Here is a 15,665-nt window from a genome sequence, read left to right as displayed (position 1 = left end):
TTTCATTCAGGCTTAAATGGAAGCAGGATAATGACGATGATGATGTGTGTGTATGTATATATGTGTGTGTTTGTGTTGGTTTCTGGAAGCCTATTTTTTTTTTTAATATACTATTCCTTGGTCACTAATGGTTCTCAAGGGTCAAGTTGCATCATCTTTGTGACTGCTGACATTTGAGCAGGGTGTGAAACTCCTTGAAAAAACTGCTTGTCTTTGCCCATTCTGGTCGGTGGTAGGAAGTATGGACTTAGGGCTGAAGAAGAGGCAACATGGACTAGTGGAAAGAGCTCTGCCATTGAAATTGGAAGACACCCAAAGAGATGACTTTGAGAGGTCTCAGTTTTTTCATCTTTAAAATTAGGAGGTTAGACTAGATGATTCCTGCTAACATTCTGTGAGTATCTGAAAAGTTTGGATTCGGGGATGCCTTTGTTAATGAAGCGACACACTGTAGTGGATGTAGTAGACAAAAGATTTGGAAGCAGAAACCTGGGTCTGAGTCCTAGGTGTAGTCATCTAACTGAACAAATCAATTCATCTCTTTAGGTTTCGGTATCCTTAATTGAAAAATGAGGGCTGTTTTTTAAAATGAGATTACCTCTAAGGTATCTTCAGCTCCAAATCCTATGAATCCATAGTTTTTGTTAAAAAGATGAGAATTGATTCTGTTCTTTGGTTTCTATGCTAGTTGGTTGTATGAAAAATAACCCACCTTGGCCATTTAACTCTTTCTATGATTTCCTGGTTATGAATATTTTGTAATCCAGCATGATCTCATTTCATTACAAGGGGTCCAATAAAGAAACTTTCCATCTGATAATGTATCCTTCTGTATTCACATTTTTGCTTCCTGCATGTGCTGGGCCAAATGTCTTCAGACTCAATCGATGGATGACAATGAGAACTGTCCAAATGGAGAAGGGGCTACTTTGGAATGTAATGGTCATCAGTTAGAAACCAGACGGCCAGTTGTCATTGGTGGTATAGAAAGGATTCTCAGTGGGGTACAGGTTAGACTTGATGGCTTTTGAGGTGCTTTCCAACTCTGAGATTCTCTGATTGTTTTATCAAAGGGTATGAGTCACTAGGGAGTATGAGATGCTAGAAAATCCTGGAACTTGGAGTCAGAAAAACTACTTTTGAGCCCCTGGATCTGCTATTTGCTAATTGCATGATTTTGGCCACCTGTCTGAACCTCTGTTTCCTCATCTGTAAAATGGGAATAATACTTGAGTGGTATGATGCCCAGAGTTTCTGTGAGGCTCAGATGAGATAAAGTGTGTGAAGTCACGTTGTAACTTAAATCATGGTGCTGGTCTAAGTAAGCATGGTCCCAACTGAATGCTTTTGGCTTGACTGCAAAGGTGGGAGTCCTTTGCAGATGGAATCGCTGCAGCATACTTGCTGAGGGAAAAAAAGATGGGTTCCTCCTACCAGGATGTACTTTTCCCCCCCTGCACTCCCTGTGAATTAGAGCAATTATTAGCAGCGTGGTTCCAAGAAGCTGGCTGAGCCAAGGCTGGCTAATTCTCTTACTGAATACAGTTTAGCTGGAAGCAGTCATAAATGAAAAATGATCTGAGTGCTGTGGGTGGGGCTCCTGAGTACAGGAGGTGAAGGAGGAGGGTGGAAGGAGGGAGAGGCTGCCTGGCAAAGAATCTTTCCTTGTGTTCACTAGAAGCATGGATAGCTGACAGGAAGTCCGGAGTAGCTCACTTGCATGGTTCACATTTTTCTTGATAGTAAGTAACCCTGGAGTTTAAATTTGCTGAAGGGAAAGGGAGAAGAAGAAAAATAAACTTCGGGGCCTGTTCTTCTCAAGTGGTGGCTCATGGGACGCAGAGGACACCCACCTGTCAGACTCAGGCAGCAGGTAGGGTGTGTGTGTGTGTGTGTGTGTTGGGGGAGTCAGAGGAGAGAGTATATAGAAGGTGAAGGGTCGTCAGGTGTGTGTGTGTGTGTGTGTGTGTGTGTGTGTGTGTGTGTAGGGAGGAGTACCCGGGGGAATATGGGAAATGTAGGATGCATTAGCTACATGGAACACACAGCTTCAAGTTGAATTGTGCCAGCACACGCCTTTACAAAGATAGAGATAAGGAGGAATCTAAGGCCAGTTATTCATTCACAAGCCAAAATGACAAGTTGGTTTTTCTTTTCCCTATTCCTTTTTTCTTAAACATGTATGTAGTATATGAGTTAAGATTTACAGCAAGTTGGCAAATGCTAAATGAAGTGCAGACACTGTCGGGCTGTGGATTAACTCTGCTGTGGATCAGCTGGGAGCTGGGAAAGTCAGGCAGGGACCTTGCTAGCTATGCATTTCAGAACCAACCAGGTACAACTAGTTTTGTGTCAAGTCCTGGAAGAGAGGAGGTGATTGTGCCAGGGCTGGAAAATGGCCGGAGAATGACTGGGACCCAGGGTATAGGCTGAAGGCACTTAGACTTTCTGCTTTAAAGCACAATCTTGCCTCTGTGCTGGGAAATTAGGGATGTCCAATGTTTCACTACGGCAACTTGGGAAATTGGGGGGGGGGGGTATGGCCCTGCCTTTTAGAGGTAGGGGACAAAGAAGCTCGTCAGGATGGACACCACTGTTTGCCCTGAAGCTCAGGTCACTTAAGGACTCAACAATGATTTTGTTGGCTATCTGTGCTTCTTCTCAGAAGCATCCTTTTCATTGTTCAGGTTTAGGATCCACAATAAGAATGTTGAGAGGCTTCTGGGTCATTTCCATTGTCACAGTCCTGAAGGATAGATCTGCCTTGGAGGAAGCAGTGTGGTACAGGGGAGAGATGCATGCCTGTGACATCAAAGGACCTGGCTTCCAGTTCTACTTTTGACACTACCTCTGTGCTCTTGGACAAGTCAATCTCTCTTTGGTCTCAGTTTTTTTTTTTGTCTGTAAAATGGGGAAATGAGGGGTGGGGAGAGGGATAGGGATGGACTAAATGGTGTTGCATTCAGCTCTGTGATGTCTGATCTACAATCTGACCCTTTGCTTGGAAGTGGCAAGCTTTCAGGAAGAGGGGTTGGGGTGTTTGTGAAATTCATCAGCAATGGTGCAAGTCAAAAAAAATCATCTATTTTCAGGGTGTGCTCAGTGCTAAATGTAATTAGAAAACTGGGTTTCGGGAATAGAATTTCCCAGCTGCATGTTGTGGGCCAAGGCTGTTATTCATGTGAGCAGGTGTGGTCCCTTGGAGCTGTCCTCAGCTTGGCAGTGGCTGTTAATGACTCTGACGGTCTGGCCTCAAGGATTAGATGGTGGCTTTGCTCAAAAAGATCAACCCTACATATCATTTCAAAGTTTCTCTACCCCTGGGCTTTCTTTTATTGTTTTTTTAAAATTGATAATATTTTATTTTTATATCGCCTTCATTCCCCTGTATATCCCACCTACTCCCCTGCCTGAAGAACCATCCTCATAATAAAAAACAAAAAAGAGGAAAAAAGCCATTTCAGCAAAACTAACACACCAATAAAGTTCAATACTATCGCTAGTATTTCACACTGATAGTTTCCCCACCTCTGCAAAAAAGGAGGAGTTGCATTCTCTTCTTCAGGCCAAATTTGGTCATTTTGACTTTTTTTTCACCTTCCTTTTACATTGATGTAGTTATTATGTGTTGTTTTCCTAGTTCTACTTATTTCACTTTGTGACCATTTGTACAAATTTTCCCATGTTCTTTCTATATTCTTCATATTTGTCGTTATGGCTCAGTTATATTCCATTACATCCATATACCATAACTTGTTTAACTATTTCTTCAATTGATCTACTTTGTTTCCAGTTTTTTCCACCTCAAAAAATGCTACCATAAGTATTTTGACATATATTGGACCTTTCTATGTGCGTTTGACTTCATTGGGCCATATGCTTAGCAGCGGTTTGTCCTTTGTTCTTGAAGAGGACTATGACATCAGGAAGGTGATGACATGATTTACAAATGAATTAGATTTAAGTGAGGGAGGGCTGTGCAAAGTCACTAGCCTCACTTTATGCTTAACAGTAGAAGCTCTGGGTCAAAGGGTGTGGGTTTTTTAAAAGTTTCTTTATTCCACTGGATTTGCTTGATGGTCTCAAGTTAGGCTGCAATGCTTGAGCTTGGTCCTTCACTGTGCCCTTATGTCCGTTTCTGCTTTTTTCTGCTATCAACACTTGTCTTGTGTGGATCTTATCGTCATCCATCCAGCCCAGTTTTTGTTTGCAACAAGTGGCTGGATTGGCTGCATTCCAGTACCTGGTTGTGGTGATCCTGACCTGACATTCAGTGCTGCTGTCTGAGTCACCATCTTTATTATTGCTAATGATGACAATCTAAGTGTGGTAAATGGTGACACTTAGGTTAGCTCCAGAAACTTGAAGGCACACTAATGCAGGAGCTGATCTCTGCTGTTGTGCTGTTTGGCCTCCTAATATTAACTCATATCTCTTAGATCTGCCAAAGATACTTAGAAAATGAGAGTTTACTCTACTTTCAGTCAGAAAGAATAAAATGGAGTTATCCATTTGAATAAGATTGATTTCACCCCAAGACCTTATTTCCTGTCATAAGAAGTTCCATGCTGTTACAACTAAATGTGTATGTTGAAAAGGTCTATGTTTTACCTGCAGCAATCAGCAGGTAAATAGGTCCCAATACACTGCTCATTTGTCAAATAGTTTGGGAACTGGTTAGAAATTGTTTGCCATTTTGTGCTCTCTTTATAGGAGCGTAGATTTAGAGCTAGAAAGTACTTTGCAGGGATTGTACTACATGATGTCTTTTTTTTTTTTTAATGATGAGGATTTAATGTTTGGTTTTTTTTTTAAGATGAAGAACTGGGGCCCAGGGAGATGCCATGATTTGCCCAAGTATTAAGTGGCAGAGCCATCATTTGAACCTAAGACAATGGTTACAACAAGTGCTTTTTGGGTACATTTGATTCCAAATTCTGTGTTCTTTCCATGGAACCATGGTTTCTTATCCTCCTTTTCCCTGCCCACTGTTTGAATGATGACCAACCTTAGGTAAGGTGAGGACATTGGATTTGCCAGTCTGAAACAAGATGTTTCTATAAAATATCAAAAAGAACAAAACTTTGAATGAATGTCAAATTTAAGACAACCTATTTAATCATTTTCCACGGTGCTTTTCATTTTACTTTAGGATTCTGGGCTGAGATTTGAAAAGATGTATAAATATTATCTAATCCAGGGGTGGGGAACCTGCGGCCTGGAGGCCACATGTGGCCTTCTAGGTCCTCAAGTGCAGCCTTTTGACTGAGTCCAAGTTTTACAGAACAAATCCTTTTATTAAGGAGATTTGTTCTGTGAAGTTTGGATTCAGTCAAAGGGCTGCACTTGAGGACCTAGAGGGCCACATGTGGCCTTGAGGCCGCAGGATTTCCACCCCTGATCTAGTCTGACTTCATTTATTTTATAGATGAGGAATGGGGAGGGGGGGCGGTTTCAGAAAAGTGAAGGAATTTGCCCAAGATCATATAGATCATAAGCCAGGAGTTGAATTCCTAGCCTCTGATTCCTAATAGAGTGTCCTTTCCACCAGTCTGTGCTGATGGCTTCCTATGTGCATGTCTCCCAAGCACAATATCTTTCTCACTGTTCTATTTTGAATAGCAGGAGGGAAAACACAGACACACACACACAAAACTGGTGATGTCAATCATGTTTAACTTTAGTCTTCTTAACTTAACTGTGGAAGCACAGTTGCTTTTGTATTAAACTGAAATGTGGTCCGTAGCTGCAGTGGCTTTGTTGCTGACTGAATTGCTTTAACATGAGAATGGTTTATGTAAGGAGATGACAGCTGAAAGCCAGGAAGAAAAAAAGACTTGCATGAAATCAGTTTCTTTCCAGGTTCTTTGGACTGTGTGTCCTCCTGTTGTTCCAAAATTGGATATTGACCCTAAGGTCCATCCCTGAAGGAGGTTGAGGGTAGGACATAGTGTAGCAGCTAGAAACCACTGAGAAAGGATGAAAACATCAGGGGAGGGCCCCATGAGAGTCACAGCTGGGGAGAGCTCAGCAGAGAAGATGAGCCACCCTCCTCGACAAGTCACGTTGTCAGAGCTGGGAGGGGCAGGTCCAAGGGTTTAATTTGCCAGGTGAGCCGTGTGGGAGCTGGTGCCCTCTCCCATATTTGGAACAGGGCTGGCTCCAAATTTAGAGATTAAGCAACCGGCTGTTCCTGTACGCTGTGCAGTTTCAAACACAGAAGCCTGATTTGCGTAACTTGTGCAGCTCACCTGGAGACCAACCTGGGACTGGAGACTTTACTCCCTGAATAGCAGCTGAGAATTCATAACATTCGAATGAGATTTATGAGCTTGCTCATAAATGGTGGTGATGTGGGATGTGGTCGCTACGGGAAAACTGAGTGGGCCCTAATGTGAAAGGGTGCTTTGGATTTCCAAGACTGTGACATAGGAGGAAGAGAAACCTCTTTTCTCTACTACCAAAAAGCCCTTATGACCATTGTTTTCTGTAGCTCATGATTCTATCTTGCTGGGAATAGGAGAAGGAAATCTCTCTCTCTTTCTCTGTCTCCCTCCTCCCCCTCTTCCTCTTCTTCCTCTCTCTCTCCCCCTCCAATTCTTTCTCTTTTTCTCTTTCACTCTTTCTTTCTCTCCCTCCCTTTCCCTTCTTCCCCCTCTCCTTACTTCTTCTCTTCCTCCTCCTCCTTCCCCCTCTCTTCATTCCTTTCTCTCTTCCTCTTCCTTTCTTTCTCTCCCTTCTCTCCCCTCTCCTCCTCCTCTTTCCCCCTCTCTTTATTTCTTTTTCTCTTCCTTTCTTTCTCTCCCTGTCTCTTCCCTTCTCTTTCTCTTCCTCCTTCTTTTCCCCTTCCCTTTCTCTCTCCTCTCTCTTCTCTCTCTCTACATGAGCTGTGTGACTGAACTGATGTAGTATACTGAAAAGGTTGCTGCATCTGGCATTAAGTGGCCTGATTTTCAATGTCAATCCTGACCCTTATCTTCTGGGTAACCTTTGGCAAGTTATCGAGCCTTTTTGAGGCTCAGCTTTCTTATCTGTAAAATGGTCACAATAGCTGCCCTGCTTGCCCCCCCCCCCAGAGTTGTTGTGAAGAAACCAGCTTGCAAATCTTGAGGGATTCCAGGAAACACAAATTGTTAATGAAGACGTGGAGATAAAAAAATCAATCTTCATAGAATAGCACCACTTCTCTATTGCCATGGCACCTCTATGAGATAGAGGAAGAGGAGATGAGGAGCAGGAGGAGATTGGGAACTGCTGCTTCATATATCTGAGTCCTTTCCTGTCCCCTTTCTGGAACACATGCCCCACTTTGTTTGGGGACTTCCCCAATTCAGGCCCATATAACTTTGTATCTGTATGGTGATGTCAAGGCACAGGTGACCACAGTAATGTGAGCCAAGTGTAACTTGGCACTTTTGCACCCACAGAGCCATATAAATATTTGTTTTAAATGATCCAGATAATTTGCATCTAACTTCAGAGGTGCCTCACTTTATGTAAAGTATGCCTATAAAATATGTAAATCAAATCATCCTTAAAGGCACTAAAGGTAGCTTTTTTTTGAGAGAGAGAGAGAGAGAGGGAGAGAGAGAGACTTGCTTTGGTGAATCTTTTTGTAAAATAAAGCATAACCCCAATAATTCATCTGTTTGCAAAAGTCTGTTTAAATTTCCTCGAAGTAGGACACACATTAATTTTCCAGAAACTACGCTAGCCTTTGATGGAGTGGATAGAGGCTTAAATGATTTAGAAACTGTTTTTCTTTATTCCAAATTAGAAGATGAAAACAAAGCTGGAAATTGGCACAATATGACCACTGACAGGTGGAGTCAGATGTTGACTGACTGGCAGAAATGTGTTCCTATTAGCACTTAGAGGAATTACTATGAAACATAAAAGTGAGCCTGCCCCCAGTGTGTATCTCCTCCTCCCCCCTCCAATCCCACACCCCCAATCGAAGTGCTGCTGGAATGCATTAGCTGAACAGGTTCCATCTGCTCACTGTGTGTTGGTGGCTTTGGGAAACAGTCATCACAAGAAAACTCAGTTGTTTCCCACATGCTCGACTTGATTTTAGATCCACTGGCTTCTCAAAGTGTCAATACAGTGGGTTGGATTGCAATCGGGGGCAAGTCTGAGACCACGGGCAATGAATGGGCCTCATCACATTTTGCCAAGAAAGATGGTGATCTTAGAAGTCAGAGCAAAGATAATCTTCTGATACAAGCTTTCTCTCTCCTCACCCCTAAACAAATGCTCATAGTTTAGAGCACTTTGCCAATATTAACCCATTGTGAAATCAAAAGCTAAGTTGTATTAATTCCTTTAATTCATTTAATGAAATTAATTAATTTAATTAAGTCGTATTAATTCCTTTTTCCTGATCTGTTTTAGTCTGATGGTCTGCTTCAGGCACCAGTCAGGATAGTGTTTAGGACCGTAGATCTGATAATGCTCTGGTCACTCGTCTGCTCAGAAATTTTCAATGACTCTCTATTGGCCATTGAGTTAAAGGCAAAGCTCTGATGCTTAATATTCAAAACTCTCTTCAACCTGACACCATCCTATCTTTCCAGCTCTGTCTTACGTTACTCTCCTCCACTCAGACTCAGGGACTTTAGTTCAGGAAATACTTTATCTCATGAACATGCCCTGAATTTTCCCACCTACGTGCCTTTTCTCATACTGCTTCCTGTCTCAGGAATGACTTCCACCACATCCCTCCGTCTGTGGAACAATCTTATCCTTCTTTAAAGCTGAACCCAAGCCACCTTCTCCAGGGAGCCTTCCCTTCCCTCATCATTTCGCCCGTGGGTAACAACCTGCTGCCTAAGATCTCATGTAATTCTTTATTTTATGCTAATGTACTTACCATGTAATACTTTTACTATTTTAAAGATTATACACCTAAAATGATGCTGTCACTTCTCAGTAAAGTCCCCCTCTACTCTCCTATGTAATATGTATTGTAGTAATGTTCTTGTGACCAGCACTCACTGTTGAATAAGTTCCATGAGAGCAAGAAGCTCATTTGATCTCTTACCTAAACTTTCTATCTCCCTTCTCAGCTAAGACAGCGCTCTGTGTGCAACGGGTTACTTCGTGGCATCGTAGGATTCTAGATTTAAAGCTGGAAGGGTCCTCAGAGGCCGTCGAGGCCAAACCACGCATTTTAGAGATGATGAGTACATGGCAGGAGGTTAAGTGATTAGCCCAAGGTGACACAGGTGGCAAAGCTGAGCCTCAAAACTGGATGCCCAGACTCCAAACCCAGCAAGTGCTCTTTCCCACTGGCCCACATTTAGCTAAATGAATGAATGATTTTTTCCTAAATATTTGTATTCTTAATTTAAAGACTGCTGGTCAAACCCTGCAAGTGGAGGACACTGACCAACTAATCAAGTAGATATAGTTTCCCCAAATCTGGTCCCATTTAGGCATGAGTGGCTTCACTCCAGGGTGTTGGGGGGGTGCAGGCTGGTGGAGAGAAGACGTCGGCACGCTCTCAGTTGAAGAGCACCATGATGTGGCTCATAGAATTTCTCACCAGGCCTTCAGTCTAATAGGCACTGGCAGCCTGGAGTAAATCCTGACCTCTTTTCCTCTTTTGGGGACGTGGTCTGCTCCTTGCCAAGATATCCTTTGGAAGTGAGGATCTGGCTGCCAAGAGGTAGGTCTAGTGTTGTACTCACCGTATTCCACGTTGGTATTGATCCTACTAAGAGGCAGCCAGGTAATTCCTTTAGACCTCCAGCAGTTGCTTGGGAGGGAAAGGGATTCGTTGTTGACAATAAGCCAATTGCTTTTTGAAAACAACACAGGCATTTGACTGTAATAGATGCAAGAAGGTTTTGGCAACCCAAGTAAAGAAGGCCTGTAGGGGAAGGCAGAAAGTTGCCTCTCGTTTTTGGGAAGGCTACAGGCTGGAGGGGTTTGGCGGTGGGGAAGAAGAGCCAAGGGGTTTTAGATTCTAAGTCTAAGTCCTCTGAGCAACCCCCGGGACAGGCCTGCACTTGTTGGACTTCAATTTATCCCTGAAGGTGGTAAAGAATGTGAAAAGAGGATGGAAATCCAAGGGCTGAGGGATGTATGCTGGTTTAATCTTGGATCATGATGATTTCCCTGGCACTTGGGCTTCCTAGGCTCTGAGGTGATGGAAAGCCTACTGTTTGTTTTTCGTCTTCTTGAATCCCTAATTAAACACTGTGAAATGAGCTTACTTATTGGGATAACTAAGTGTGGGGGCTGATGTGTGAGTGGATGGAGGCTCTTATGTAGGGGCCTGAGCAGCCTCTGTGGTCCAGGAACATTTTACTCGACTGAGTCTGTGGCCATTCACAGCTGATGGATACATGCTGGCCTTCATTCTGTGCTTTTACTTCAGAAGCAATCTCTGGGCTACTCAGAAACCCAGATGAGAATCATTTAGCCAACCTTGAATAGTCACTCTCCTCTAGGCTGAATAGCAGGGAGAATTGCAGGGATTTTGTGTGCAGGCCATCCCAAAAGTCTTAGTGTGGTTTTGGGCTTTTGGAACATTCGATGTTTTAGTCTGCAGATGTTCAGTCGTGTTGGGCCCTAGAGGCAGCATGGTATGATGGTTAGACAACTGGACTGGGAGTCAAGGAAACCTGGGTTTGAATTGTGCTTTCAACACCTTCTAGCCATATGATTGGGCAAATCTGTCTGAAAAATCAAGAGATTAGAGTTGATGACCTCTGGGGTCCTTTCTAACTCAAAATCTTCCATCATTTGATATACAGTTTATAGCTTATAATCATAGTTTATTATATAGCTTACATATCTTCTATTCCATTTACTTTTCTTCTTTCTTGAGTCTACTGTCTGCCTTTTGACTATTTCTTACAGCGTACGTACGTAAAACACACTTATTCCCACAACTTACCCTTCATGAATAAGTTTGGCTGTTGTGCCTGTTGGGGAGACTTGCAGCACTGAATTTGAAAAAGTGTGTTGGTGGCAAACTTCTAGTCCTTATTTACAAGGCTGACTTAGGCACTCATTCTGTACATGAGGCCGGATAAATGAACTTGGAGCTCTGGCATAGTAACGTCACCCAAAGGTCCAGCAAAATCTGGCCAGACTGAGACCAGAACAGGGAACCCTAGAAGACTACATGAGAGTTTTTGAGGTCACAGTATCTGGAAGTGGATTTGTTCCTATTATGTTGTGTCCTAAAGATGTGACATTGGGTTTTGGGTATCTACATTGACAGGAATCTCTATCAAGTTCACTCACTGTGAGACTTTGTGGTAGATGAAGTGTACTTTTCAGCTGCACTATTGAGTCACACTCATGGACTCTAGATTGGTAATAACATTTTATTTCCTGGGTTAAGCTCTTCCTTGGATAGATGTGCGCTCCCTCTTTCAGGTCACTGGCTATCAGTTTTGATAGTGATGTGCAGTTTCAGGTCAAGTCAGCAAACATTTATTAATGCTATTAGGTACCAGGCACTGTGCTAAGTGTCTTAGTTGAGCTGAGGCAAGAAAGGGGCAGCCAGGTGGCTCAATGGATAGAGCTCTGGCCTTCGAGTCTCCTGACACTTTTCACTTACTAGCTGTGTCACCCTGGGCAAGTCACTTAACCGTGATTGCCTCACCAAAAAGCAAAAAAACAAAACAAAACAAAAAGGGTACCTAACCCTGTCCTATTGTTGGCAGGCCACAGAGTGAGGAATGGAGCTCAGTCTTGAGGGCTATTAATCCGACCATTTGAATGAATCAAAAAACTTAGACCAACAAGAAATCTTTAATCCTTTTAGTGCAACTTTTATCAGTGTTTTCTCTCTCCTCTTCTTTGTGACTGATCAGAGCTGAAACTAGCTTGAGACAAATGGGGCTTTGCCCCAGGGAGTTGACACTGTAGGAGTAGGCCACACTTTTATGTAGTAACCTCTCTCATCATAGCTTCATTCCTTTTCCCTCTCTTAAATGGAACCACCATTTATTTCCAAGTTTTGTCACCAAGGCTTACTTCTCTGGTATCTACCATCCCTATAACACTCCTCCCAGCCTAGCTAGGGGCCAGATTTGCTGGAGGGCAGGCTGCTTCCCAGTTGTCCTTCGACTGAATTTGCCTCAAATTCCAATATGCCTCTTTTACAGCTCTGTGATCTTATATATGTACATTCTTGGTCTAGCACTTCCTCAATTTTTTTTCAAAAATACATTTTATTGATGCCTCATGTCTTTATGTAACAGTAATTTCCAGAAAAAAAGATGCTCCTTCTCTCATCCACCAATATTGAACCATCCTTTGTAACAAAGAAAAGCTATTCAGCAAAAGTACTCAATACTGTGATTGAATCTGATGACGTGTGCAACACTATTCACTAGCAGCCTTCCACCTTTCTGCTGTGAAGAGGGATATATGCTTCATTATCGATGTTCTCTGGGATCAGCATTGGTTTTTCAATTATTTGAATTTGGCTTTTGGGACCTCCTGGAATTTTAATAGTTAACAAAAATATTCACAACTGAGATTGACTGTGGACATCTATTTTTTCAAAACTTTTCCCAAAGGTAATCATTTCTATCATATAATCTCAGACTTGGAATGAGCAGTTTTTAATCAATAATCACTTGGTTGCATCTCTTTGCATTTCTTGAGCTGTGAACCTGGGGTCTGATTGCACATAAATGATGTGTTTTTTTCTTCCAGCAATGATCATTTGCTTTAGTGGCAGCTTTAAAAATCATTCGAGCCAAGTGACCAATTAATGGTCTTCTATTTCCCACCTCCCCCAAAGTATTTGAAACTTAACTTTTCCCAATACTGACAGCTTCATTATGCTTTCATTGAGTTTTGGTTAGTTTGTGGTAGAAGAATAATTCCTTGCAGAGAGGTACAAACAACTTGGGCTGTATAATTTTAATCATCAGAGACAAATTGATTCTGGCTTTTCCTGAAAACAGATCTTGTTTGGAGGTGCATAGTTGACATGGGAAATAATGCTTCATCTCAGCAAGAGAAATTATTCTGAAAAATTACTTATGCTCAGATTATAATAGGTGACATTTCTTTAGTGCTTTCTATACATGATCGAATTTGATCCTTAACAATAGCCCATAATTACTAGCCCCATTTCATAGATGAGCAAACTTAAGTTCACAGAGGTTGTGACTTCCTCTAGAAGCAAGACCGGAACCCAGGCTTCCTGGTACCTGACTTCAGTGTTCTTTTCAGTTACCCAGAGGCTACTTCCCCAAAGAGATAGCAGTTTAGCCCAAGTCTTTCTCAGACACTCTGAATGTTCTCAGAATTTGGCTTATGCACTTCTATTAAGTCCACATTTTTGGCTGTTACATAGGCAGTCTAAGAGGTGCCTGTGGTGTGATTTGAAGAGGGTACTGTAACACCTCATCTACCCCTAAACCCGCATAGGTTGATGAAATTTGAACATCCTCTGGGTCAGAGATTGTGTCTTCATTTCTTCCCTGCTCTCCATAGCAGAAACAGGAACCCAAGTACCTGCCTCATAGATCTTTTTTGTTTAAAATATTTATTGATATATTTTATTTTTTTACTTTGCTTTCATTTCCCATAATGGGAAGATGGAAGGAAAAACAAAAAAGCAGTCAGCAAAAGTAACCAATATGTTGGCTGAGTGTGATGGTACCTGCTGTTTATACTCTGTGCCTGTAGTCAGTCTCCCATCTCTACAAAGACAGGAGGGAGTTAATTTCCTCATCTGTTCTTTGGGACCAAGCTCGGCAACTTATTCAGAGTGCGTGGGACTGATGGGAAAAAGGAGATTGTTCATCCAGCAGCCTCAAGTGTGTTTTCCCTTTGGGGGGAATCCAAAATATTTTTGTATCATAAAGTTGAATGTGTGTACAAGTCTCTGTGAGATGAAAGACATATTAACAGGAATGTTGGAGTGTTACTGTTCTAGCAGCTCATATTCCTGTCCTTCTAAGCGGAAAGGTCCATTGCCCAAGATGACCCAAAGTCTGAAGAACTTTAGGTCTCTAGTGGGAAGAAAGACTCACTAAAGAAAGGATAAAGGTCTTGACTGTTTATGTGCTACTTTGAGTGCATTTATGTGTTTTTGCATTTATTTATGGGTTCCTATCATCTTTTTTACTTTGTGTTATCTATAGGGCAAAATAAAGGCAGTCCTGTACTCAGTAAATGTATTTGTTATCTTGAATATTTATATTGAAGATGAGGGGGTACTCTTTTATCCACATTTGTAGAGACCTTTACATAAACTATATTTGATGATTTACTCAGAGTAAACTATGGGAGGGAGGGCAGCATGAGCCAAGGAATCAGAGATTTGGGAGCTGGCCCTACAATTAAGCCCTGTCGGTGTAAACTCAGAATACCATCCTGAACCACAGGCTGCACAAGTATTAAATGAAATAAATTATGAGAAAGCACTTTTAAAAAATGTCCAAGCTCTATCACGCAAAAATGGAAGGTGATATTAGTAATAATAAAACAATTTATTTCAATCTCCACAATGTCATCATTGTGGGTACTTTCCCCCAACAGTGGAAATCTCACTTCATTCTTTCAAACTATTTATGTCCTGTAAATCCTCTATTACTGGCTCACTTCCTTTGGCATTCATTTATGCTTTCAATGATTTTATGCCACTTCTTATTTATAGATCATCATTAGTAAAATATTTATAGCCTGCTTTTGTTTGACATTGACATCCAGAGGACATTAATAACCACCAATCTATACACCCACTTTTTCACGCTACAAACAATTCAGTAACTCAAAGCAGTAAAAATATTAAGTTATACCAAAGTCCTGGCTCACATGTGGGAAATTGTTCAACACTTTCAATGATCCTAAGCTGTTGATAAAGCTCATCTTTTCAACACTACTCTTCTCCTGGTGATGCCACACAGCTGCAAATCATCAAACCCCACAATCTGTGAAGAATTCAAAATTTTAAGTAACCCAGAAGGCAATGGAAAGATATGTGGTGGGTATAAGAGATAGCAACATATTTCTAGGGATGACTTCTTTGCAAGAGATGGTACCAAAAATGTCATGGGAAATATGAGTCACTGGAAAAGGAGGTGAGCCAGTCATGTAGGAAGAAGGAGAGACTACTGCTGGATAGCCACAAGGAAAGAATCATTGTTCCGGTAAACAACTGACACAATTCTCCTCCCTCTCCACAGAGACTTACTTTCCATTCAGATTTTAAAATTACAGAATTATAAGATTGTAGATTAAGAGCTGGATAAGATCTTCAAGACGACCCTACCCAATCATTCCCCATTGGACAGATGAGTAACTGGGGCCCAAAGAAATTAAGTGTCTCCCCAGGTCACTAAGCTAGTACATGGCTGAAGTAGATTTCTAATCAAGGTCCCTCTAACTCCTGATCTAGTGTTCTGGCCATTGTAAGTCCTGTGAACTGGGTGCTACTCCATGGTGTGATCTCTCTGAGACAGTAAAAACAAAACAAAACAAACCAGAGGGTACCCTTTAGAGCATTAGATATTCCTCTGGAGACCATGTGGGTTCAGATCCTACTTGTAACCCTTATTACATCTGTGAACTTGGGCAAGTTATTTCTTGGGCCTCACTTTCCCCATCTATAAAATGGGAGAAGGTGGGTACTATTTGGACCAAATGGCTTAAGTCATTAAGTCCTTCCAGCTCTATGATCA

The 15,665-nt window shown here is 41.9% G+C and overlaps 1 protein-coding gene across 6 annotated transcripts in view; it reads left to right on the top strand.

Moving 5' to 3' along the window:
- The window catches only part of PDZD2 (PDZ domain containing 2), a 367,396-nt gene that overhangs the window by 163,893 nt on the left and 187,838 nt on the right, over positions 1-15,665 (top strand). The window contains exon 1 of one of the 6 annotated variants that reach the window (XM_027868868.1): positions 1,695-1,742. The exons of 4 other annotated variants lie outside the window; for them this stretch is intronic. The gene's annotated coding sequence lies outside the window, so the exon portion shown is untranslated. Of the gene's footprint in view, positions 1-1,694; positions 1,874-15,665 lie in introns of those variants that run through there. One more of the 6 variants, XM_027868866.1, reaches the window with a different exon arrangement.

The sequence above is a fragment of the Vombatus ursinus genome, unplaced genomic scaffold (assembly GCF_900497805.2).
Source record: "Vombatus ursinus unplaced genomic scaffold, bare-nosed wombat genome assembly UNPS02014791.1, whole genome shotgun sequence".
In the NCBI taxonomy this organism is placed as follows: Eukaryota; Metazoa; Chordata; class Mammalia; order Diprotodontia; family Vombatidae; genus Vombatus; species Vombatus ursinus.
This window is presented reverse-complemented; position numbering and strand designations above follow the sequence as displayed.